Source organism: Mustela putorius, unplaced genomic scaffold (genome assembly GCF_011764305.1).
Source record: "Mustela putorius furo isolate JIRA1106 unplaced genomic scaffold, ASM1176430v1.1 tig00537350_pilon_pilon_pilon, whole genome shotgun sequence".
NCBI lineage: Eukaryota > Metazoa > Chordata > Mammalia > Carnivora > Mustelidae > Mustela > Mustela putorius.
In genome coordinates, this window is record NW_025422471.1 from 27,988,171 (window position 1) to 28,015,278 (window position 27,108).

At 44.7% G+C, this 27,108-nt stretch overlaps 1 long non-coding RNA gene across 2 annotated transcripts; it reads left to right on the forward strand.

The window, feature by feature from the left end:
- The first annotated feature begins 1,374 nt into the window (after positions 1-1,374).
- LOC101674965 lies at positions 1,375-26,917 on the forward strand. 2 transcript variants are annotated; one of them, XR_001181949.2, is made up of 4 exons: positions 1,375-2,315; positions 5,187-5,312; positions 21,397-21,558; positions 22,807-26,917. It is a non-coding gene; the product is annotated as an uncharacterized LOC101674965 (long non-coding RNA). The 2 variants fall into 2 exon arrangements; XR_200538.3 differs by lacking the exons at positions 21,397-21,558; positions 22,807-26,917 and adding exons at positions 8,328-8,477; positions 10,953-11,565.
- Positions 26,918-27,108: the final 191 nt, after the last annotated feature.

Consider the following 27,108-nt stretch of genomic DNA (forward strand, 5'->3'; position numbering starts at 1 on the left):
GTGGCCCAGACAGATCCACCAGCTGCCAGGCCCTCCCCACGCAGCAGAGGACACGCGCTGGGGCCTGCTGCTCTAGATGAGAGGTTCTGGCTTGTGAAAACGGTGTGCCTTAAAACAAAACAAAACAAAACAAAACAAAGAACTCAAGGTTAGATGTTTTTCCGGTTAAGGCCTGTAACTGAGTGAAGTGGCTGGGGTGACCTCTGGGCTTCTCACTGGATCACTGTGGCCACCTGGGTTCTCTGCAGGGGCGTTAGACTTAGTACCCACCCCACAGGGATCAGCTAAACTCACTCCTGGTTCTGAGTCTATACAGCAGAAACCCAGTTTAGCAAGCCAAGCACAGCCAGTTTTGACTCTAGACATTACTGCAATGGAGACAAAGATTTTATATCAGTAAGTTTACTAGGCCAGCAAAACGCGCGCTTGCTCACATTTTTCTTTCCTTCCATCCCTACGATTTTGGGAAAATCCTATGAGAGCAACGTTTCTAACAGATAGAGAAAGAATGCTATTTGCTGAATATCTATTTTCATTATTTATTAAAATATCCTCGGCCTGTTGAGGATTAAATACAAAATACAGCTTAAAACTGTAGGTACCTTTCTAAATTTTTCTAATTATAGGTTTCTGATAATTTCCTTGGCCAGAGGACAGTTGGGAAGATTCTAAAGGAGGAAAAGTGTTGTGTTCCTTTGCCATATAAGGATGACTCCCCCTGCCCCCCCCTCCTCCCCAGAAAGTCAGGAAATTTAAAAGCCTTAATTGCAAAGTACTGGGCCCTCTTCCTTGCATTGCAATGGTGAAGTTCTCTGAATCTGCAGACTCCATCACATTTTTTTTTTTTCCATGCGAGACCTCAGGTTTAGAGGCAATCAGTGCTTTATTTATTTGTTCTAGAAGTCGGTGCGTGTAATATTCTGATGACAGCAAGGGAGACCTTCCTGCTCCTTTCTGGTGATTCCGAAATCCTCCCTCTTCTCTCTCCGGCTGCTTAATCAGGCTGCCCTAAAGAGAAGCCTTTGGTTGAGGGTATTGTTTTGGTTTTGAGATTTAATACTGCTTACACTTTATTACACCACACTGGTTTCAACAACATATAAAAGCTATGATATTTAATATTCAGTTTCAGAACCTTGGCCAAAAGATGAGATTATTTGACGAAGAAACTACAACTGATGCTGAGGAAAATAAGAATTTCCGTCGAATCTACACTTCCTCGAAATTTTAACACTTTTGCTTAAGCGGCGGTGTGGGCGCGTTTCCCCGGTGGGCTCAAAATACGCGAGACAATCCGAGAAAGGAGGTGTGAAAATGACGTAATACGTCTGAGTTTCCGCGCCGCGTGAGTCAGCTCGGCGTTTCGGCGTTACTCGTTGGCTACGCCTTCAGGGCGCGCCCGGAGCGCGGTGCGGGGGGCGGGCGGTTGGGCCTGGCGGGCTGCGGCGAGGCGGGTGGTCGCCTCCGGGAGCGCAGGAGAACTTTAACCCGCCCAGTTCGGAGTTGAGAATTGCTAGCGCCCCTCCCCGGGCTTGAGAAGAGGGAGAGCAGGGAAGGACAGTGAAGGACTCGGTGCCTAACCTTGAGTTTTACGATACATTCATTTAGGGGTTCGAAACATACTAGTTTTGCTCCACAAGTCGCCGCCAGGGCGGCCACCGAACCCCTCCGACCCCCGTGGAGGCCAGCTAGTGCTACGTTGCGCGGAGTCCGCGTGGACGCGCCACTTGAACAGTGGGGACAATCCGCGTCATCACGAATGTCCTCCCGCTTAGGGCTTTTTTGGAAAGTCTCTCTCGAAGGTCTGAGTGGGGAGACCCGGGCGTAAAGGCCTCCAGCCAGGAGCCAGGGGTTCCCCCCACAACCACCTTTTGTGACCCCATGAGAGCGCTACGCTGACCAGTGCCCGGAGGTCTGTGAGCACCGAGTGGGAGGCCGCGTCCAGCAGTCTCGGTCTCCCAGCGCGGGTCAGGACCGGCTGCAGTTGCTCTTGTGCCCTACGAGTCGCGGCGAGAAGGGCGCAATGTCAAGATCGTTCTTCCAGCCGAGCCGGCGAGCCAGGGCCTGCTCCCGACTCCCGCTGGGGAGGCGCCGGGCCTAGCTCCCTTCAGGGCCCCGCTGAGGGCGCGTTTCTCGGGATTCGCGCCGCACGGTCGGCCTGGGGGTTGGGAGAGAGGGCAGCAAACAAGATCTTTCTCTAGATGGGAAGCTCCATTTCGCGGCAAAGCGGGTCGGGTAAACAGGTCGCGCGAACGTTCCTTGGAACTGGAAGCCCCGGGGACATTGCTGGCAACCTCCTACGCCGACCAAACGGGGTGAGTTACAGTTTTAGAGCAAATCTCAAGTCTAGCGGTTTAGCTGATGAACTCAGCTTCTACTTTTAAGAAGCAAATAAAAATTCAGATGGAAAAGGCTAAAGGAGTCCCCCTCTTTCTCCAAAGAGCTGCGCACACCCGGTCCTTCACACTGCCTGGCACTACTACAGCGATGAAACGTTTCTTTTGTGGGTTAGGTTAGAATAAATATCAACCAAAGCTATAAAAAAAATTAGAGGTATTTTTGCCACTGCCCTTCTGCACATTTTATGTTTGTGGGTGGTATCTTTCAGTCTGTACATAGAGGCATATATATATTTGCTAGAGTGCATACTGTGGGCTCAAATTTCCCTTCTAAAACTCAGCAAAAATAGTTGTGGATCCCATCACATGTGCTATGCTTGAGCATGCTGGCCTTCCCAAAGACCAATCAAAACGCTGTTTTCTTTTGTTTAGAATCTCCAAAACAGGAACAAACTGTGCTTTTAGATGAAGCTACTCTACATGTGAAAAAATGATGTGCATACTTGTATTCACAATGAGATGTTTAAAATTCATTTATTTCTCTAAGCTGACTCCAGGGTACTGGGGGTAGGGTTAGGTTTGTCTTCTTGCAGGGGCCTTTAGGCCAAGTCAGTTCTTGGCTCCTAGAGTAGTGCCTGATACTGTAAAACACTACATTTAGACAGATTTACACAGAACAGAAGCTTTACTCTCACTCTTCAAATTCCAGCAGAACAGCATAAGGGGTTTTCCTATGTTCCAGACAGCCTGACTGTTTTTCCAGGTTAAATGTTTGAGCCTTAGCCTATGGCAGCTCAACTAGAATCATGACATTATTGAGCACAGAAATGAGATGTTTTATCAGGTATATATGTGTGTGTGTGTGTCCACATTGTGGAACAAAGATATTTTTAAAGATACAGGTACAATAACCTTGATGAAACAGTGTATATATATATATATACATATATATATGATAAAAACTTGGAAATGAGATATACATGTAAGAAAGACATGTTTTATGTGTAGTCCTTCATTTGAAACTGTCTTCACACATTTTTTCCCCCTAAACAATATTTTTATGAAGGCAAGCAATGGGGAAAGATAGTATCAAGATTATTTTTCCAGACGCCTTCTGAGTGAAACTGATTTCTTTGCACTGAGGCAGGATGATTTTCCTCTAACTTGAAAGTAAGTGACTACTATTGACGTTGGTAGAAAAGCCACTCAGAAACCTGCTTTCCCCCCTCTGCTAATGAAAAGTATATTGTATTTCAACCAAATGAACCCCAGAATTCTTTAACTGGACTGCCAGGTATATCACCATTAATTAATAGAATGTAAGTGCTATTTTGGGAGATGAGAAGCTCCTCTGGTAGGTCCTGGGTGTGCAGAGTTATGCTTATAACAACACAGATACACTTCAGGACACAAACTGTGAGGGAATATTCAAGTCAAATACATAAGTACATTTTGCAAAAGCAAAAGATATTTGCATTATCAGAGTTAGAACAGAGACTAGACTAAAAATAATGCTCCCTACTGCTACATCAATTCATAGCTGGTAAGATCATTTAGAACTTTTCTTCCATATACATTTAGTTGCATGTGTATGAGGTTTGGTGCAACTATGACATGTACCTCCAAAGCACCCAAGAAACCTGAAATAGTTAAGTTAGCCCCTAGATCTCTCTTCCCTTACAGGTCTTGCTTATGGAGAATAGTGGAAAGTACAATGTTCTGAGTTAAACAAATATTTAATTTGCTCCATGTCCAAGGCAAATCAAATTTCAGGCCAACATATGGGCTCCAGCTTAGGGCTGGAGACATAGTCCCCAGTTGGGCCGGGGGTGAATGATCTATGTGGTCATTGTTGGAGGTTTTTGCTGGGCTAAAAAGATTCTGGGTTATCTACCTTCCCAAGGAATGGGGAGAGGCTTGAGTTCTTCATTCTAGGACCCATCTTGGGTTAAAGTTCCCTGAAGCAGGCCCAGAATGGTTGATGCGTATTTATTTATTTTTTAAAAAGATTTTATTTATTTATTTGACAGAGATGACAAGTAAGCAGAGAGGCAGACAGAGAAAGTGGGGGAAGCAGGCTCCCTGCTGAGCAGAGAGCCCGATGAGGGGGTTTGATCCCACAACCCTGGGATCATGACCTGAGCCGAAGGCAGAGGCTTTAACCCACTGAGCCACTCAGGTACCCCCGGTTGATGCATATTTAGAATTTAGCTTCTTATTTGTCTGACTGAGTTCCTTTAGGTCAGGCATAATGATTTTACTGAATTAGGGTTCCCCATACTTAGCACCGTGCCTGGACATGGTAAATACTTGATATGGATCAGGTAAGTCACTTCAATTTTTCAGTTCCTGGGAGAGAAGTTCTCCTTCATCAGGGTCTTTGGGTCTTTAGGGGCCTCCAGAACATCTAGATACATGCTCTGCTATCATAGCTATGAGCCACACGTGACCACGTGTGCTTGGAATGTGGCTCGTCCAATGGAGATATAGTGTAAGTGTAAAATACTTATTAGATTTTGAAGACTTAAGATGAAAAAAAAAAGAATACAAGGTATCTCATTAACAATTGTTGTATTGATTCTATAATGCTATAAAACTTTAGGTATATTGTGGTAATTAAAACAGAGTTGTGGTAGACTACTTTTAAGATGATTCCCAATAACCTATACATGTAATTCCCTCCCCAAGAATGTAAACTGGACATAACAGGTCAATGCTAACAAATGAAAAATAGCAGGAATGATAGAATATAACTTCTAAGATGAGATTTCAAAATCTACAAAACACAGCTTCTATCTCGGATGCTCTTTCTCCCCTACGTTAGCTTGTTCCCTCTCTTCTGTTTAGAGCCCTCTCACCAATAACGGACATGCTGAAGATGCCAAATGGAGATGAGAGGCCCTGGAGGATGAGAAGTCACATGGAGGAGAACTGAGGCACGTCGGCCAATAGCCAGCACCAAAGGCTGGCCATGTGAGTAACACTTTTTGGAAACAGACCCTCTGGCCCCAGTCAGTGTAGCCCAGCCAATAGCATGACTGCCAACCCAGGAGTAATCCTAAGCCAGAAATGATCCAGCTAAATCACCGATGCACAGCAACTCTAAGATAGTAAATGTCTGTTTCAAGCTAAGTTTGGGAGTAACTTGTTATACAGCAATAAATAACCAATACACAATTGTGAAAATTAATTTCAGTTTTTACTTTTTACAGTGTGGCTCCCTAGGTGGCTTATTCGGTTGAGTGTCTGACTCTTGATTTTGGCTCAGGTCACAATCTCAGGGTTGTGAGATCAAGCCTGTGTGGAGCCTTAACATTCTGTCTCTCAGGGTGCCTGGGTGGCTCAGTGGGTTAAAGCCACTGCCTTCAGCTCAGGTCATGATCCCAGGGTCCTGGGATTGAGCCCCACATTGGGCTTTCTGCTCTGCGGGGAGCCTGCTTCCTCCTCTCTCTCTGTCTGCCTCTCTGCCTACTTGTGATCTCTGTCTGTCAAATAAATAAATTAAAAAAAAAAAAAGATTCTGTCTCTCCTTCTCCCTCTGCCCACCCCCCATTAGTGCTCTTGTTTTCTCTCTTTCTCTCCCTCCCACTCTTTAAAAAAGCAATGTGACTACCAGAAAATTTTAAATAGCATGTGTGGCTCACATTGTATTTCTTTTGGACAACACTGGTCTCTGTGGCTCAGATGGGAGACAAGTGCTTTATGTTTAATTTAGGACTCTAGGGAGCTGGACTCTAATTTATGATCTAGAAAACCATGAACTATTTAGGTGTAAATCTTACAAAATATGTTAAAATCTATAACCCCTTAGCTAAACCAATTTGTGATATTTCCTTATTAAACAACTGTGGATTGAGAGTCAAGAGTTACTCTATTTCCAGAGTTTCTCTGTATCCAGAGAAACTACGTTAATGTCCCCTCCAGCTCTAATATTTTGATTCAGCAACTGCTCACTTCAGCATTTTCTTGCTACCAGGGAGCAATGGTGATGCTGGTGATTGCAAGTTCAGCATTTCTTGTGGTATCCAACCAACATCAGCCCTTCTACTCTTCTGAAATAGCAGAGTGTGGCAAGTGGATCAATATAAGTAGACAATTTGAGACAAAGGAGCAGTCTCCAGCACACCCCCTAATTGCTCCCACAGTCCTCTGCGCCCCTCCACAGCCTTTCCTGGAATCCTTACGTCTCTGGTCATCATCACTCCTGACTTCAACAACACAGAAAACTGTGTTTTCATTTAGGAGTTTTGTAGCTAAGCTGGGAGTTGGGAAGAAATGAAGAACTTAGCTTTCTATTTATTTGTATTTGCAGAACCACAGAGAGCCAAGGTGATAATTAGAAAAACATTTTAGAAAACTGTATTTTCTATTGGATTGTATTTTTCTAATACAGTGACAAGTTCTTATAAGTTTTCAATGGCTAAACATATCAATTTCCATCTTTTGACCAGACGGCCACTCATCTGAGTCTCTTTTGCTCTGACTCTACAGATAATTATGGAATAAGAGCATGTTACAAAATGAACATCATCTTTTGTGCTTTTCTTCTACAGTTAAGTAAGAAATTCTCTCCTTCTGTCTTAAAGACACTTTATTTTGACAGCATGATTGCAGATATAATTAATACATAGCACTTCGAAGGGGAATGATTTCTGTAGTTACATTTTGACCAAAAGTAGATGGTCTTTTAAAAGGCTATCACTGATGGTTCCAGTCACTTAAAGGTGACCCCTGGTGAATGTTGTTGAAAATATTCCAACTTTGGATTTATTGGGTGATTAAGTAAAGGGCAAGTACTGGCTACACAGGCCATCATTCCATAAACAGTAGTGGATAGTGGCTGCTCTGAAATTTTGTATCAAAAAGCCTAACAGGTTAGTAGTGTATAAATCAGCATTACTTTAGCAGCTGACAGGTATTGTTTTATTATATTCATTTCTATGGGGTCTTTAATTTCCAAATTTTTATAACACTATTTTCATGGATTTTAGATTTTCCTTTGGAGATGAATTTTAATCCTATGAGGGAATGGTAAAGTGATGTCACTGATACTGAGACAATTAAAAATCAGAGCTTTATGTTAAGTGATGATTTCAATTCTAGATTTTGGTTTTCAATTTTCTAAATCTACATAATTTTTTCCTAAAAAATTGTTAATGTTCTTCTAAGTACACAAAAGAAAATCAGCCATTTCAGATGATACCAAAGCTTTTCCAAGTTTTCAAAATAACGGGATTAGAATCGTGTGTGTGCTATTCTGTTTTCCATAGGCACTGACCCAGACATTGCTTCACAGAACTAAGCAAGTTGGCTTTCCAAAACATACTGAACAGATGCTTCTGATAACTTTCTGAAACAAGTCATGAACAGCATAGTATGTTAGAGTGGGCTTATTTAAATGAAGGTCTAGGAAGTGATGGTTCTTGTTTTTTCATTTTTATTCTCATTTTAAAGCCAATTTTCTGTTCTTTAACATTTAATATTAAGCAATATCCATCCAACTCTTGGAGAGTTTATATTTTTTCACATTTTCAGGCACAACATAAAATTTTTTTTTAAGTAAAGAAACCTATTACTTTACCAGAGAAATTCTATTACTTTCTTTAGGAAATGATGATTTACATTATAAGGGTTTAGAACCTGGAATTTTTTATCTTCTACTCTTAGAAATCAATCAAACCATTTTCAGGCCTTTGTCTCCTCTTTAATCCTCCTCCTTCTCAACCCTTCGACCTCCTTATCCACCCACTAGACCATCTCCCATCCTTCCCAAGCCACACACAATCTCGTTATTCTTCATTCTCTCTAACTCTCTCTCTCTGAGCCAGACCCTCTACCTTTGGTGATTGTGCATCTTGAGCAGACCTGTTCCAGTTCCTGAGCCTTAGCCTAATTCAGCCTCTGGTGAATAATCCTGTTCCTTCCCCCACCACCCCCAACCACATTCAGCGGCCTGATAGGATGCTCTCTTCCTCTCTACCTTGCCAGATGCCAAAGAGGACTCACAAGGAGCTTGCCAGACAGACCCAGCTTTAGCGAAGGAAAGTGCTTGCAAAGCAAGGAAAGGAAGAAGCAGTTCTTCTGAGGACTTAAATTAATGTTAAAAAGAAGGAAAAGAGTTGACAAGCAGTTTTCAGGGTATGCATGATGCTTCCAGTTGTCTTTCTGAAAGCCTTGCCTGCTGGTGCCCCAGTGGCCCCAAGGCACTCCCACATAATTTGCTGTTACTGGCCATGCAAATATTTTTTGAAATTGCAATTCAAACCCAGACTCACAAACAGGTGCCTTTGAGTGCAATCAGGATAAAATACACATGTGGCTATTATTCTCTTGCTTTGAAAAGGTGATGAAGGGCATAAGGGACTATCAGGCGAGGCCATCCCATCCTTGGGTAAATTGCCATGAGCCCCTGTGTGGATCCAGACCCTCCCTTTGTTTGAGATCCAGTATGTGATCCTGCAGATGACTGACAAGGGCAGACTTGTAACAACATTATTTCAGGAGGATAATAACCAGCCATCATAAATTCCTTTTTTAATAGTTTATTGCAGGTTGTAGGCTCTTAACCATGACTTTATTTTACAACACCAAAGAAAGTAGTAGTTCCTTTTTGCTGCTAGTCTCTAAAACCACTGTAAGACATTATAGTACCCTCAGAGAAAACCTGGCCTTTCATGAAATGAATCATAAATAGCTGAGTTAAGAGAACGACTGTTAAAGAGAAAAAGCGAGGAAGGAAAGAGAAAAAGAAATATCTGTCTGAGATACAAAAGAAATGATCTGGGAGCTCCTTCCTATACAAATAAAATTGGAACCCAACTTTCATAGCCACACTTACTTAGTCTTACTTCCCTGGGTGATAAAGGAAACTGAACAAAGAAATCTCTAAAGGCTTTAACTGTAACTATGTAGGAAAATGAAAATGAGTTAGGGAGTAGCTCATTCTGAGATTTGAACGAGGAGTGCCCGGTTCCGTTTCATTTTGTGTTCTATTGGGGGTACACCATTTCATGGCTAATTCCTTGCAGTGAAAGAGAGACATTACAGTTTTCATTAAAAATCTCATGTTTTCTCAGGATTTTTACATCTTGACTTCAAGGCATGCTGCAAGAAGTCTTCACCGCTGTGAGATCTTATAGTTTCAGACCACACAGCAGTACCTGTGCTATCAGTGGCCATCACAAAATAGAAAATAACTTTAAAGATATTGAATTAGAGGAGATAGTTTATAAGAGCATGTATATCTCTCTTTTTTTTCCTTTAAAAATCTTTTGGCTTTCTTTGGAAAAATATAGAAGAGAAGCCCTGAAGTATCTTTTTGAAAAACAATTCTTGTGAAACACACATAGAGTTAAAGCCATGCAAGTCAGGTACATATGTGACTAATCATATTTTTGATATATCTCTCTGCCTAATCATTAACTTGAAATGCCATATAAGAATTTGTAATCCACAGTAAATTATTTCACAGAAATAATTTAAGAGGGCTGCTAATGTGAAACATTCTAGTTTCCACCAGCAGTTTGCTGCCAAATGTTGTGGGAAAAAAAAGGAATCCCAGATATAAGTTGACATAAATTATAGTGAATATAAATCTCTAATGATCAAGTGGCAGTTAGAGATTATTGCATTTAGAAAATAGGGAAAAAACATATTATACACCATAAAGTCTTTCCAGGGTCCATTTTACATATTAGGAAACTGGATCTTTAAAAATCCTCTCAAAGCCTTTTAATTTCTTTGTTTAATGACCTAGACTCAGTGTTGTACTTTTCAAAATATATTGTAATAGTTGAGTTTATTGAGCATAGGAAATAGAGGGGGAAATCATATTTTAATTACCAGAGAGACTGCCTAAGCTCTGTTTAAAATGTTGGAAAATTTTAGCTTTCAAACTAAAACTTTTCACTTTTTTCAAATGTTCTTCTCATAGTATCCTTTTTGCAGAGAAAAATCAGAATAACTCCAAATGATAATTATCCAAGTAATAGTTAAGAGAGGTTCCCCCCCCCTTTCAGATTCCTAGGTTTTCTGCAAAGCTGGAAACATTTGAGTGGAAATAATGTTCAGATTATAAAAAGCAGCAGCACATGAGTGAAATCAGGCAGAATTGGCCTGACAGGGGGTCAGAAAAAAGAAACAGTGACATGCAGCCACTCAAATGGCAACATTATTCAGGTAGAAATCCATAATTAGCTGAATTTTATTGAGTTTAAAGGATTATATAAAGCACAGAATGAAAATAGTAAGTCTGGTTGAGAAAATTAATGCCCTTTCCAAGTCTTCATCCTTTCCTTCAAGATGTGACTCCAAAGAAAGACAATTACGTCAAAGAAGGTTAGAGGCCTAATTCTGAACATTGCCTTTTAAGCACATTCTAGAGACCTATTAGACATCATGTAAACTGTAGACAGCAGTGTTTCTACCACCCCAATACTAAACATCTGTACGCCAGCTTCTTGAGAGCAGAAATGGAGACATATGCATTTAACATATTCCAAGAGTATAGTCACAAGGGAAAATCTACCTTTCACCATATATGGCCATTGTGCAACTCTATCCAAAAACTCAGTGTAGATATTTATGTAATATCTCCACTCCTTCTCCCTGCAGGTTGGCAGAGGTTTAAGGAAATTCTTTGGTGAGGCCCCTGCAAAGTCGGTCTTCTAAAATGTGAATGGTGTTGATGGAAATATCTGAAGTGCTCTTTTGAGCATGAATTGGACTATAACCACGTGGATATGTCAGAGAATTTCTTATCAGTCTTTCTAAAAATATCAATAAGTATAAAACTTACAGTTGTGATGCTACTAGACATTTCATTTGTGGCAGAGTTTTTTGCTTGCTTTGTTTGCTCTTGGTAAGGTGTGATCTTGGCCCATTTGTTTGGGGAATATCTTACTATGCACTCAGATTCTAGTAATGGAAAAGAAGAGCTATGGGATAAGGTGAACACTGGGTGGCATTTTCTAAGTCAATTTAAGTGACTTTGGGAAATTTTCCCACATGACTAGCTTAACACCTTGCTGATTATTAAGGAGAGGAAATACAAATAAAGGGCAGAGCTTCAATAGTGGTATTCCAAAGGAGACAGAGTGTTAGAAAGGACACAAATTTTTTCACAAGTGTAATTTGCTTAATTAAATCAGTATAAAATGAGCATGCTTGAGTACAGGGTATTTAATGAACATAGAGCAGGTGTGATAATGCAGTCATATAACTATGATATTTTACCACAGAACTTTATTATTTATTTTTAAAAAGTTTTATTAATGTATTTATTAAAGATTTTATTTATTTATTTGACAGAGAGAGAGATCACAAGTAGGTAGAGAGGCAGGCAGAGAGAGAGGGGGAAGCAGGCTTCCTGCTGAGCAGAGACCCCCCCCCGCTCCCCCAAGTGGGGCTCAATCCCAGGACCCTGAGATCATGACCTGAGCCAAAGGCAGATGCTTAACCGACCAGGCCTCCCATGCACCCTTAGTACAGAACTTTAATGGCACATCAGAAAGGTATGTCAGAAAGACTGAATTCTAATTCTACTTTGCTCTTTACTGGCTTTCTGACTGTGGCTAAGTTCCTCATCAGAAAGAAATGGAGATGATCATACTGTACATCCTTACCTCACAGTTCCTATGAACATCAAATAAGAGAACAAATACAAAATTGCTTTGAAAACTGTTAAACACTCAGAAGCACAAGATACTATTATTACCATATTCTCTACCACCCTGCAATAATAGAATGCCATTTTCATGTCACTGCTAATGGAGGACTCCCACTGGGTTTTCTTTTGAAAAATCAAAAGAAGGCCATTGCTGCTCCCTGGAAGGGGCCCTCGGAGTATGGAGGAAGGGCCCTCCTGGCTCAGTGAGCATCACTCACTGCTCTGGATGGACACTCTGTGTCCAGGGTGCTTTCCAGGAGGAGGGGCAGCATTCTTGTGCCCACAGAGAGAGCATGGCTCTGCAAATCGTCTTCTACCTGCCTGTCTCCCACATAGGTTAATATCAAAAATCCTCTCAAACTTCCGGCATCAGAATATATGTTCTGATGATAGAGAAGTTTCAAAATGCCATCGCTGCCTGGCCTAATCTCTCTTTATCCAACAGTAGTACATTTACTGCTTCTCTACTCTGCTCACCCTTCCTGCAAAATATATTATATATTATATATATAAAATGTGTTCAGTAAATTGCTCCCTAGTAGTGGTTTTAACCACAGGGTTCTAGGGGCGGAGTGGGGGAAGGCCTTAAAAATGTTAATTATCTGGAGCATAGAGCTTAACATTCTGGACTCCAAGATGGTATTTAAGCCTATTTAGATTTTCTCCAAATTCTTTAAGGCTAATGCAACTTCTGAATGTATCTAGTAATCTCTAATTATTTGTGGAAATGGTATATGTGAGAAGACCAGATTAAATCCACAGATAATCCCCAAATCTCATTTTAGCCAACAGTGTGGCTCTTTTCCCACCAAGCCCAGCACTCGAAGGACCATTAAGAAGAGCTGAGTGGAGTTTCAAGCTCCCTATTCTCCTGACCACCCTCTGATGGAGAAGTTAAGGAATCAGCCAAACTGCTGGAAAAGAAGCCAGGAGAAAGGAAACTGAAAAATCAGGAGCCTGGGCCATGGCCAAGGTAGAAAAGCAGATGCTGAGGAGCTGAAAGGCCCTGGAGCCTAGCATAAAGGAGCAACCCACAGAGCCACACCCTGGGAGCACTGGGTTTCCAGGAGTAAGGGCCGTGCTGTTTGGTGGTGCTGCCACACTCAGACCATGCTGTCTACCCAGTGTGACCAGCTGTGTGTTCATCCAGGGTGAACAAGACAAAGCTATAATCAGAAACCTGCTTTCCTGGCTCAAAGTAAGAAGGACCAGGCAGTGGATTGATCCAAGTGCTCTCTCCTCACTTGAACAGAATTTGCTAACAGGATGAGGAAAGGAAGAGGAAACAAAGACTGTTTTTAGGACCATTTTGTAAATCCCACTGGCTTGCATTTTATTGGTTTCTCCTCTTGCTGCTTTCTGGTTTTTCTAATACAGTGGCTTATTAAGGTCATAACATTAATGTCTCACTATCTTTTTGAACCCAGGTGTAGTTTGTTTTTTAAGATTTTATTTATTTATTAGAGAGAGAAAAAGAGAGAGCAGTAGGAGGTGGAGGGGCAGAGGGAGATGGGTAGGGACAAGCTGACTACTCCTGGTGAGTGCAGAGCCTGAGAAGGGGCTCCATCCCAGGACACTGTAATCTTGACCTCAGCCAAGTCAGCCACTTAACTGCTTAACCCGAATGAACCACCCAGCCACCCCCTAGGTGTAATTTTAATGAACATAAAAGTTGTATGGTCTATATAAGGATTATCTGAAATTTCAAAATAAATATCAGTGAAACAAATCAGTGCAAGTCATTTTAGAATAATGTTTTCTAGCAGATGAAACATTGTATGAAGTAGTTTAATGTCTACTAGGTAAAACACACACACACACACACACGCAGTTTGATTTTTGATAGCCTCATCTCCTTCCCCCTTTTCCTGGGCCATTTCCGTTTATGTTGGGTTCTCTCGCCATAACTTTTGGAGAGTTTTGGTTCAGATGTGTCAGGAATTAAATTTGGAAGCAGGAAGAGGAGAAGTGGAGACAATTTGATGAAGGGAAGAGAGCCCGTTTACTGTAAAGTTTTGGGGTGGGATGATGGAAATCTGTGGAAGTCTGTACTATACTAAGAGATAAAAGACCAGCGTGGAGGAGCTACGGTTGGCAAAAACAGAACAAGGAGGGGTGACCAGTCAATTAGATGTGAAAAGCTGGCTCCTGAATTTCAACTCTGAACCACAGAGCTCAGGATTAGCATAACTGAGTCATGTTCAGAATTATGTCCCCTCGGCCCACGCCACCTCCGGGACTCGATATCGTCAACCCGAAAGTAATGCCCAGCGCCAGAGGCTGGGAGGGCGGATGTGGACCTTGGCAAAGAAGGCACGCAAGGACCTTCCCCACGGAGGCTACCGTGATTGCCCCTGGCTCTCGTCGGCTGCTGGGCCCCTCGGCCCGCACAGTTCTCCCGCTCCCGAGCGTCCCTCGCGCTGGCCGGGCAGCGGCCGGAAGGAGGGGTGCATCTAGAGCCGCTGCTGCGGGGTATAGCCGGGTGTGTAGGCGCCTGACGGCGGGGGGTCTGGGGGTCTCGCGCCGAGCTCCCCCCGAGGGGCGGTTTCCGAGCTCCCCGCTCACCAGCGGCCCGGCCGCCGGAGCCCCCGCCTCCCCTCCTCCTCACCCGCGCGCCCCTGGCTCCTCCGCCACTGTTCTTAGTCCTTCTTTCCTGCCCCCCTGCGGCCATCGGGGGGAAAGCAGCGCGACCTCTCGGTCGTGGCTGCCAGGGCCGCCAGCACTGCCACTTCGGCAGTGGGTACCTGGGTCCTGCGTGGATGCGCTGCGCTTGGGTGGGAGGGAAGGGCTGCTCTTCGAGGGGGTACAGGGGTGATGCCGCACATGGGGCATGGGGCGATGTCCCATGCCGCGCCGGTGGGGAGGATGGCAGGGACACACTTTTCACAAGGCCAGGGCTGGCTGCTTCCCTACAATGACTTGATGAGCCTCTGAAGGGTGGGGACAGTCTCCAGTGTGCACGGAGAAGGAGGAGTGTGAGGGTTTCGCAGCCTGGGGTTTAAGGCCACGCGAGTAACTTGTAGCCACCACCTTTGCAGATCAGGGCTTAGGTGTTTACTGCATTTGAAGTCCCCCTTTGGCTGTCTGCTGGCCCAGAGGGAGTCACAAATGAGGTCCACATTCTGGTAATCGGTGGGTGCCCCCGCCTTTCACTTAGCTAATGCAGCCAGTGAGGTGATGGCTGCCAGAAAATGTTTCCTATCCAACATTTCTCTCACAAAGACAAATAATGATAATGATGATGAGTCTAAACATGGTGAACTTCCTGTCGGGGCTTCCCTTACCCACCCTGGTTCCTCACTTAGGAATAAGACTTGAGTAACAAAGATTAGTTGGAGACCTATTGTCCTTTGTAGGTCCCAGGTTTCTGCTCGTTCAGTGTCCTGTGTCAGGTGAAATTATTCATGAGGCTCTGAACAGAGTTGATACGTCTTACTCCTTCCTCCTAGAAATTCCAAGTGGATTTAAATCACTCCCTGGTTGCTGCAGAGGGTCTGTGTTTTATGGGAGTTCTCTAGTGAGCTTTGAAGTATTTGCTTACCAAGTCTGTTTCTCAGCTTCCAGCTCCTGAATGAATTACCCAGCCCTTCTCTCTGCTGCCACTCCCCCTGCCCCCTCAAGTGTGAACTGTGGAGATGTTCTCTAGACAATAGCTTGGAATGTGAGCTCAGGGACTGATCAGTCAATTGCCAGTCCTGGGACACCCATTTGCTACATGCTTGACTGAGAGATTTCAAATGTCTTGTGGAACATGCAGGGAATGGGGGCCATTGGACCTTATTCTGTGCACAGATTTATCCCTTTCTCACAGGATCACTTAACTAGTTTCACCATTTAGTATCTCGAGCCTGTCGCCTTGTCAGGAAAATGGCCGTTAGCATACGCATACTTTACTCATATTCCTACTTTAGAGAGCGCATTAAAAGCCTCATGTTGAAAACATCTTGGAGCTTCTGTGAGGATTGCCACTTGCCAGAGGTTAGTGTTAATTGATGTCAGGCAGGTCTGTTGCAAAGACTGTAGACTTTTATTTATTTTTTGTTTGTGTAAGGGCTAGAGAGGGTAAAGAGAAAATGGGCAGCTAAGGCCCTTAGGGGAGCCAGGCGGCATTTTGCATGACCTGCCAAGCTACTTTAAAAAGCACTGTCATCCAGCCTTCTGGAGGATTAGGATGGGACATGGCTAGGTTGTGTGTTTCAGGGTCTGTGCTTATTGTCCCTATGCTTAATGTGTCACTAAAATCACCATTTCTCTCATTCACACAATGTGTTCAAAAGGTAATTAAAGACTTCCAAGGAGGTTCATGAGCAGAGACGCCCCTGCTGGAGTGGAGATTGGTCACATTCTTATGTTTTACCTCACCAGGGGCCTCAGCTGCATAAGGATTCCTTGATTCTCCTGCTGGGCTTTCCCAGGAAAGGGCAAGGGCTTTGTGACACTCTTCTTATTTAGAGTTTTACCAGAACAACATCATCAACAACAACAAAAAGTAAAACAAACAAGAAATCAAATATACGAAAGCATAGACATCTGGCAAGTTTACAAAGCGCAGATTTCTTACCCTAAAATAATTAAAGCCTGTCAGACTTCGCTGATGCTGCCTCTGGCTGGGCTCATAGCTCCGGATTCCTTGTCACCCACATCACTGCTGATTCATCAGAGGAAGGAGTTCCTGCCACTCTGCTCCCTGGTCTTCTTCAGGGACCTCAGCTTGGCCGGACTCCCACTTTTGAGCATTTCCCAGTTCGGAGTTGAGGTTCCTCTCCGCACCTCTTGGCATTCCCCGGATTTTCCAGAGCGGCATGCAGGGGAGTTTGGGCCCTCACCTGTCACTCTCTACTTTCAGGCCCAGGCAGCAGGCCCCAGACCTGCAGAGGTGCGGAGAGGAACCTCAACTCCGAACTGGGAAATGCTCAAAAGTGGGAGTCCGGCCAAGCTGAGGTCCCTGAAGAAGACCAGGGAGCAGAGTGGCAGGAACTCCTTCCTCTGATGAATCAGCAGTGATGTGGGTGACAAGGAATCCGGAGCTATGAGCCCAGCCAGAGGCAGCATCAGCGAAGTCTGACAGGGGGGAGGTAGGAACATCAGAGTCAGAGAAGTATTTAAGATACTGAACTGCTGGCTTTGAAGATGGAGAAAGAGGCCAAAAGAATGCTGAAAGCCCCTAGAAGATGGAAAAGGAAAGGAATGGGTCAGCCTCCAGAGCCTCCGGAAGAAATGCAACTCACCCACATGTTGATTTTAGTCCAGTGAACCCCATTTCAGACTTCTGACTTCCAGAACCCTAAGACAATAAATTTGTATTATTTTAAGTCACTAAGTTCATGGTCATTTGTTACAATGACAACAGGAAATCAGTAGTCTCCATTAACTAATTGTTTATGTGACTTGTGAATAGAATCCTCTCTTCTGGATTTGATGGGAACACTCTGGTACAAGACAAAGACAGCATTTCCATTCATTTGTTTCAAGAGCTGTCATCTGTCATTAAATTATCACCAACCCTAAGCCAGGTCCTGTGCTTAGTCACTGATAAACTAGCAAGAACTTTTTGTGCACTTGGTATTGTTAGGCACTTGGTAAAACTGAGGCTTGGTGTAGTTCCCATACCAGTGCCTCCCGGTGGAGAGAAAGGATACACCTTCTACTTTAGCGAATTCCAGAGTCCTTGTTATCTCCTCCAACCCTTTTTCTGCCCCTCTAAGCCACTGTTCTTCATCCCCAGGCTGTTCTGTCTATAGGAACGCTCACTCTCACACTGTCAGAGAACCGCCTTTTTCTGCCATTGAAGGTGGCAAACTGCCATCAATACTGCTGCTTGGAAAGCTCCTTTCAGTTGCCAATATGGTTTGGGTTGAACCTCCAGCCAGGGGCATAATCAGACATTGTTCATGTGCAAACTGGACTTGGCTCTATCAGTTTACAGGATAACGTCCATTTTCAAAGTCCCAGAGTGGGGAGATTGAGTAGATTGGGTAGTCCTCTTTCCTGACATGACCTTGGCCGTGCCACCAGCTTTATAAGCCCCACACATACTTGCAAGGGGTGAGGAGGGCACCAGCGAGTGACCTGGCTGATGGACACTTGGTCTGGGTTCAGTGACTCTCAGCCTGACTGCATTCAAATAACCTCAGAAGCTAGAGAAACCTGTCAATGCCAGGTACTGCCTCAGGCAATTAAACCGTACTGTGTATGGTGGGGCCTGGGCACCAAGGTACAGGTCCACTCTAACGTGCAGTCAGGATCACTGAAGGATCCCTACCCAGTTGGGTTTTATCCCTTGCCAGAGCCTGCTGTCACTGTGAGGATTTCTCTGGGTGCATCTGCTCTGTGAAGCCAGTAACCATGGTTGGTGTCTGAGCCCGAGGGCGGCTGTCAGGAGAGCAGGTAGACCCACATTCGTAGCACACTGCTTGGCTGTGAAAGCATATTAGGTCTCTGCCTGGGAAGATGCTTTTTAGGGTGACCAGATATCTCCATTTGCCCAGGACTTTAGGGGAGATGGGGTGTTCCAGACATGAGACTTTAAGTCCTAAAAACAGGCAAGTTTCAGGGATTTTGAAAGCGAACTGGAAGTTTGAAGTCCACAGGAGCAAACTCTCATGGTTGGGCGGTATGTTCCGGCATCAGAGGAAGGGTGTGTCTATGTGTGTGTGCGTGCCAAAGTGTGTGTGCACACGTGTGCATGTGTGGAAGTCTGTGAATATCACATGGGTGTGTGTGAGGAATTTGCCCATTAGTGTATGAGTGCAAGTACATGAGAGCACGTGTGTGCATGTAGATAGAAGTGTGACTGAGTGTGTATGGACATGTGTATGAGTGAGAGTGTAGGCATTCTGGGGACAGGGGGCCTCACCAACCCACAGTCGCCCACTATAGTGGCTTCTAAAACATCTGAGCATGGGCCAAGGCAGCTGGCCCTGAGTCCTGCCAGAGAGCAGCTTAGAAAAAAATTTGCCCTGAGTGGTTCAGTGAGCTCAGGGGTAGAAATTGTACATTTATTTTGCTCTATGACAGTATAATTAGCTTTTCCTCTTGTGAGGAATGAAAGGGCAGTGTGCTTTCTGACAGCTGTGGGAGCTGCCTTCCTGCCTGGATAAATCTAGTATCCCCCGATATTGCTACACCTGTTTAAACAAGGAACAAAATAGATATTTATTTGAAGTTCAAGAGGCCATGTGAGCCATGGCCTAAATATAGGCCTGGATATAATTATAAAGATACTTAATTCTTTGTTCTGAAAGACTTTTGCAGCCTGCTGTTCTCGCAGAGGCTCTTGCCGTTTCCTTGAACACGTCCTTCTCAGAACAAGTAAAGGCAGGGGTGAGGAAGTCCAGTGGAAGGTAGGGTGCCAGTCTGGGGGAGCAAGGGAGAAATGATTCCCAGACCCTGTTGACCATCAGAACTATCAGGGAAGAGGCTGGGTAGAGATGTCGATCTCTGTGTTCTCTCCTAGAGATTCTTTCCTTGGGCTTGGAATGGAGGACAGGAATCTGTATGTTTAAAGCTTCCCATGTGATTCTGATGATTACCCAAGTTTGGAAACCTCTGACCTAAGGCACTGGGGTGGGGGACTCTTTCCTGTGAAGAATTTCTGGGACTAGATCAGGAGTACTAATAATTGCCATTTCCTGGACATCCTTCAGGGCAGGAGTTCATTCTGTGCTTTAGGTCATAGGCACTTTGAGACTTTGATGAAAGCAGTTCTCTTTACAAAGCAAAACTGCACATGCACAGAAGATTTTGCCCAGTTTTGGAGGGTTCCAGGGAAACTCCTGTGCTCTTAACCTCTGGTTAAGAATGTCCATCCTATGCAAGCACTCTGGAAAACAGTGTGGAGGTTCCTCAAAAAACTGAAAATAGAGGGGCGCCTGGGTGGCTCAGTTGGTTAAGCCACCACCTTCAGCTCAGGTCATGGTCTCGGGGTCCTGGGATCGAGTCCCGCGTCGGGCTCTCTGCTCAGCAGGGAGCCTGCTTCCTCCTCCCTCTCTCTGCCTGCCTCTCTGCCTGCTTGGTGATCTCCCTCTGTCAAATAAATAAATAAAATCTTAAAAAAAATGAAAATAGAGCTACCCTATGACCCAGCGATTGCACTACTGGGTATATATCCTAAAGATACAAACGTGGTGCTCCGAAGGGGCATGTGCACCCGAATGTTTATAGCAGCAATGTCCACAATAGCCAAACTATGGAAAGAACCTAGATGTCCATCAACAGATGAATGGATAAAGAAGAAGTGGTGTATATATACAAAGGAATACTATGCAGCCATCAAAAGAAATGAAATCTTGCCATTTGCGATGACGTGGATGGAACTAGAGGGTATTATTAGTGAAATAAGTCAATTGGAGAAAGACAACTATCATATAATCTCCCTGATATGAGGAAGTTGAGATGCAATGTGGGGAGTTTGGGGGGTAGGAAAAGAAAAAAATGAAAGAAGATGGGATCGGGAGGGAGACAAACCATAAAAGACTCAATCTCAAAAAACAGACTGAGGGTTGCTGGGGGAAGGGGGACGGGAGAGGTTGGTGGGGTTATGGACATTGGGGAGGGTATGTGCTATGATGAGTGCTGTGAAATGTGTAAACCTGGCGATTCACAGACCTGTACCCCTGGGGATGAAAATACATTATATGTTTACTAAAAAACAAACAAACAACAACAACAACAAAAAAGAATGTCCATCCTAAAGGACATCCCCTAAGGGAAGTCCACAGACAGGCACGATGAGCTTCATCCTCAGCAGGCTGAGTGAAGGCTTATGGGGTATTGTGGGACTTACGGTATTTCAGGGCACCTGGAGGGAAGCCATGGACCCAAGAACTGAGCATGAAACACAGGCTCTGCTTCCAGTTTAGTTGAAAAGACATGACTGTGCAGAGGTTCAAGGTAATATATTCCAAGCCCACTCAAGGGGTGCCCCTGAGCGCAGGGAGGTGAGACTGTGCACTGTAGCAAGGCTAAAAGGTGAGGAGGTGAGACTTTGGGGGAACCTGGTGTGAGCTCACCGGAAGAAGCAGGAAGAAGTCTTGGCAGGGGGAGCTTAGTGATGCTTTGGGGGAGGAGGGGAGAAAGCCATACCAAGGCAGAAACAAAGAAAAACAAGCCATTAAAACAAAACAAAACAAAAAAATGATTCTGTGTGTTAAAAAATGACTCTCTTCCCTGCCATTCCCCACCCAAAAAGAAAGGAGGATAAGAGAAAAAGAGAAAGAAATGTTCAACAGAGTGATAGCATTTGTGAACATTTAAAACTGTTACACTGAACAATTAAACTACTTTAACACAAAATATAATGCTAGATAATTATGTCTTACAATTACAGAAAAATATAATTACAGAATAATTACATCATTTACCTAAAACACATTATATGGTTCCCCACAGATAACGTGGCCCAGTAACAGGAGACCTATGGTAGTCACATGGGAACCTGTGTTAGTTTGTCTCTGAGACTCTACGCATAGCCTCATTTGAAGATTATGGTCGGAAGTCTAAATCTGAAGCTCTTTGTGAAAATGAAGTTTGAGCCAAAGGCACTCCTGCCAGGTAACAGACAATGACACAGTGTGCCTAAGGGTCTGTGCAGGGTAGAGTTGGGGAAATGGGTATGTCTGGATCCATTGGAGAAGGCTCTGAGGCCCCACTGTGTTTCCTCCTTTTCCCTGTAGGGGGAGCTGCTGCAATTTTGAGGGAAGGTGGAGTCCCAGTAGGGCAGAGGGAGAGGACTCAGGGTGTGGGAGAAGCTGGAGCCAGGCAGCAAGTGCAAAGAGGCAGATGCAAGGAGGAGAGCCCGGACAAGGGCCAGGGAAGGGCAGATTCCAAGAAAGCAGGGTCATCTTCCCCTTGAGGCCTGGGGAAGAGAGAGGAGTAGAGAGGAGCTCTGATTTTGCCACAGGGTGACTGGAAAATGATGGCTCCACAGACAGAACCGGAATTCACAGGGCCTGAAATGTGAACACAAGTTCCGGCGGGAGGCAGGGAGGCTCACCCCCCAGGTTATCTCATTGGTGCCTCCCCCAGTAAGAGTATCCTGATACTTCCTTAAAACACAAATGCTGCAGGCAAGGTCCCCTGCTGGCCTGGTACTATGTTTCCTGAAGGGTGCCCAGATTCTGAGGAGCACTGCTTTTCTAGCTAGGGAGGGCCCTCTGTCTGCTCATAAGGTGAGATTTGGGTTCTTTAAATAGACAAGGCCTTTTAGCAACTGCAGGGCAAGATGCCTTGCAGATATTTGCAGAAAATTGTTATGACAATTAAACATATAAAAATGAACAGTAAAAAACAAACCAAGAGTGAATCTGTAGTTATGTGGAGGCAAAAATAGATGTGCAGGCCCAGAAGGGCTTCTACTCTTTGGTAGTAGCAGGGATTAACAGTGAAATATGCTTAAGAGAAAGGAGAAGTGTGGGGTTAACTATCTATTTCCCACAGCGGTTCAGTTCCATACAGGGAACTATGAGTTTCAGAAATGCTCATTGCCACTGTCTGGGATAGTGAAATGATTTCTTAGACAAAGTAGTTTCCTGCTTCTGAATGCAATTTCTTTGCATAACAATGAGCTTACTGAACCCACCCAGAAATCATTACAAGATTTTTTTTAGCCCATTTTTAAAAATGATTGGAAACATGTGGAGAATCTGATTTCCCATGTTTAGACAAAGCTACATATGACCCCTTTTAAAGAATAATTGCAACATAAAGATACATTTAGCTCTATTCTCATTTGAAAGAACTCCTTGCAGGGATGTGTGACTAGTTCTAGACACTAAAATGTGAAATGTCTCCCCTCACCAGATACTGAATCTGCTGATCCCATGATCTTGGACTTCCTGGCTTTCAGGCTGTAAGAAACAAATATTTGTTGCTGGTAACCCACCAAGTTTAAGGTAATTTTGTTATAGCAGCCAAAACAGACTCAGACAATGGATGTTTGTATCATTTCTAGTTTCCAGGGCTGTGGCTGACACCCTTTCAGTATCTCTTTGTGCTCATGCATGAGAGATTCTTCAGAGTACATAACAAGAAATGGAATTACTGGGTCACAGAGGATATCGATTTTCAGAACTGCTTGGTATTGCCAAATGATTCTTAAAGAGGCTGTACAAGGTATACTGAAGGCAGCTATTTTTAGAGCTTACATTTTACTCTCATATCTTTGCCCTGGGTCCTCATGCAGACAATGTTATGCATTCACCTTTAGAAATCTTCTAAACTAACCACTCTTATCGTACATAGTTGCATGTTATGACACTTTAAAGATTTTTTAAAAAGACATATTCATTGCAAAAAATTAAAACAGTTCATAAAAGCGTTCATAAAAGGTAATAATCACCTGATATCCTAGCACTCAAAGAAAACCACTATTGCCATTTTGATGAATATCTTTCCAAACATTTCTGGTGCAAATGGATATGTGTGCAAAGTTGCATAAATGGAATCTGGCAGGCTAGTTTATTCCCTGCCTTTTTATTCAACAGTCAATTATGAACACCTTGAGATAGTTGTCCAAATCTGCAAAACTCCTTGATTTCTTCTGGCTTGGAGTGGCTTTGAAGTTAGAAGATGAGGGGAGGGGAAGTGAGGAGAGAGGGCTAATAGTGGCAAAGGGCTTGGTACATGTTCCCTCTGATTTCCTCATCCCAACCATCCCGGGAGGCAGGTGCTACCACCGAGTCTACAGATGGGGGAATTAAGGTCATAGCAACAGAAGCAACAGACTCAAAATTCAGTAAGTTCTCCCCCCTCATCGCACTGCATCTACTCCCCCTGTTCACCCCTCCTCCTCTCCCATGGGGCTTCCTCAGTCCCTTACAGATGCAAAGGGTGAAAGACACTGGAAGACCCAGAAGATGGGAGGCCCACGTCTCACCAAAACCTTGGTGAAGCCCACAGGGGAGAGAATACAAAAAGCTTCCCTCACTGAGGTAAACATCTGCTTTCCCTCTTCTTACCTCAGAAAAGACGGCAGCAGTGTATTCCTGAAGGCCCTCTGAGGGGCATTAATCTGGAAGCATCTCAGAGGAGAGGGCAAAGGGCCATTTCTTGGCTGGGTGGAAGCAGCCAGATCCTGAGAAAGGGTTTGAACCAATCCCAGACTTGCAAGGGGTAGGAGGGTCAAGGAACACAGGAAGGCAGAGATCAGGGTAGCTAGTGGTTGCCAAGTCTGCGTAAGTCCCTCTCTGAGCTGCCAGGCATGCCTGGAAGACCTGTGGTGAGGAGCTGGGGTCAGCCGTGGCTTCATGTAGCCGAAGGAGCAACAGTAAAGAGGGAAACCACCGGGGCCCAAGGACATGGCCTCCCTTCCCACCCCTGCCATTGGGTAGCATGACATAAGCCCACATTTCTAGTAGGTTCCCAGGATTGGGGGAGGGAACACCCTAATCTTTGGGATGCTAAATTTTGTTTTGGAGAAATAAAGGAAAGTGTCATTCCTTGAATTGGCTATTGTGGCCTCAAATGCCGGGCTGATGATACTGGTATGCAACCCATACGGTCACCCAGAGCCCTGCCCTTGGTTTAATGCTCTGCCATCACCATCTTAAAACTCTTGGTAAATTTTTGAAGAAGGAGCCCCACACTTCCATTTTGCAGTCATGCAAATTACATAGCGGGTCCTGTGAAAATGCATGTCTGCTGTATGCCGATAGGGCAGACATTCCGAAAGTTTTCTATATTTAGGAGAAATCCTCACTGAGAACAGGAGCAGTTATGAGAATGCTAACTACTGACCAAAGCCACTGTGGGGTTGCCTAGATACATCTCTCCCATGAAAACAGGGTTAAATATAAAGGGAATATGTGTCATGATGACACTAAATATGAAAACCATGGTGGTACACAGAAAGGGGTGGCCACGATGAAAGCAAAGCTGCTGGGCGTGGAAGCGGGGAGGTGTTTTCTTGTGGGTTTCGGTGTTGAAGTCTCGAAAGTGCCGGTGAGCCCTGACATATGCGTCTCCAGAGCCCCGGTCTGCTCCCAGGAATGAGTGCTCACCCAGCGCTGACAGCTCCCAGGAATGCTGACGGTTTGGGGCATTTCTCCCTGCAGAGACCCCACTTGTTTTTAGGCCTGAAATTTGCACAGAACTTCAGAAGTTATACATCAATCTAGAGTCTTTGTATATATTTGGAACTGAATAATCTACTTTTGAAGCTGTCAGATCGTGATGTTTATGATGTTTTTCACTTGGTTTCCAGGTTCTTGGGGGCTTAAATGACTGCTTTATGGAAAGAGGATGCTTTTTTCCAAGGTTCCAAAATTCGCACTGCTCTAGTTGGAAGCTCCCAGAAGCCCCCTGCAGGTGGTTAGGTGTTTGTTGGTACTGGACAAAAATATCCCCTGGAGATGAGAGGTCTGGTGTGACAGGTGTGACCAGGGGTCAGGAGCCCGGGGTGCAGCACCCCTGGGATGCAGACTCCCACCTGCCTCCACGTGTTCACTCTCCCTCACCGCAGGGCACGTTCTCTGTAATTAGCACAGGACAGCTGCCTCCAGTTCCCAAAGGTAGCCTTAACCACCCACCGCAGTGTATCAGGCACAGACTGAGTGCTAGGTTCAGGTGCTCACCATGTTCTGGGTGCAGCTCTAAGCCTCTCTCATGGGTGATTCTGTTTAACTCTCAGAACTGCCCAGCGAAGCAGGCGCTCTTATTACCTCCTTTCAACAGATAAGAGAAACAAGACACTGAGAGGCCAGAGAAACTGACGCAAGCTAGCAAGTGTTGGAGCTAGAATTCAAAGACAGGCTGAGCTGGTCAGTGGGATCTCAAGGTCGCTTACCCAGTGGGTGGGGAGAAAGAGGAGGCTAATTACAATAAGGATCCCAGAGCAAAGGTGCAAGCTGACATCCAGGATCTCTCCTGGGTGTTTGGACAAGAGAGAGACCACAGGGTTGAGCCTCATGGGGGAGATGGTGATGCCTAGCAGGCAGGGAAGCAGGGCACCCTGCACCTCTCAGACATTGACCGTGGACAGGCTCCACCCTCGTGATGCCCAAGCCAGGCCAGGCTAATAGGTTTGCAGTGAGTGACTTGGGACCGTTCTGAGCATTGCCCAGTGCAGCTCACCCAAAGGCCCTGAGGCAGCCTCTACAGCAGAAGGTACTGTCGCCTGAAAAAAAGATCAGGTTCAGTGAAAGATCTGGTCCCCCAGAAACTTGGAAGCCAAGATGAGCCTTGCTCTGCTTTGTGCCCTAAGGGTGGAATATAAGGCAGGTGGGAAGAGTCTGCCCTAGGTACTTGAAACAGCTGTCAGAGCTCAACAGAGGTGGTCACATTCAGTGTAAGAATAGGAGTGTGTGGGTGAACCTCTGTAAATGCCAGGGAGGTAGGTCAAAAACAATATTGGCAATTTGGTTTGTTAATTCTAATCCAATCCAGCCAGGAGCTGACTGCCCACTGTGGCCGGGGAGGGTAGGTGAACTCAGTGAACCAGTTAATGCAGGGAGCAGGGGCAGCCAGCATGGGGAAGACAGACACACTGGATTACAAAAGAGGACAGTTGGGACAGTTGTGTGAGACATTCAAGAGAGCCCTTGAGCCTGTAGGAAGGAACTTGTTGCGGCTGCAGCATTTCCATGAGCAGAAGCTGGAGGTCAGTGTCCTGTGAATATTGTTCAGACTCTTGGGAATGAGGGTTACACTTACACACAGGCAGAAGTGACCAGGCTGGCAGCATCAGCTAAGCGTCACTGCCGCCCATGGTTCTAGGTGGTCAGGGGAGGCTTCATGGAGGGAGTGAGTCTTGAGCTAATCCTTCAAGAAGGAGCAACAGTAAGGGGTGGGAATTAAAAACATGTGCAGAGAAGGGGAGACTATGAGAGATGGAGAGACCTAAACTTCTAAAGGTATTTTATATTCTTTATTTTTTAAAAGATTGTATTTATTTATTTCACAGAGACACAGTGAGTGATCGCACAAGCAGGGGTTGCTGCAGGCAGAGGGAGAAGCAGGCTCCCCACTGAGCAGGGAACCTGATGCAGGCTGATCCCATGATCTGGGATCATGACTTGAGCCGAAAGCAGATGTTTAACCAGCTGAGCCACCCAGGTGCCCACTAAAGGTATTGTAAAATAGAGAAAGTCACAAATTAGTATGGAT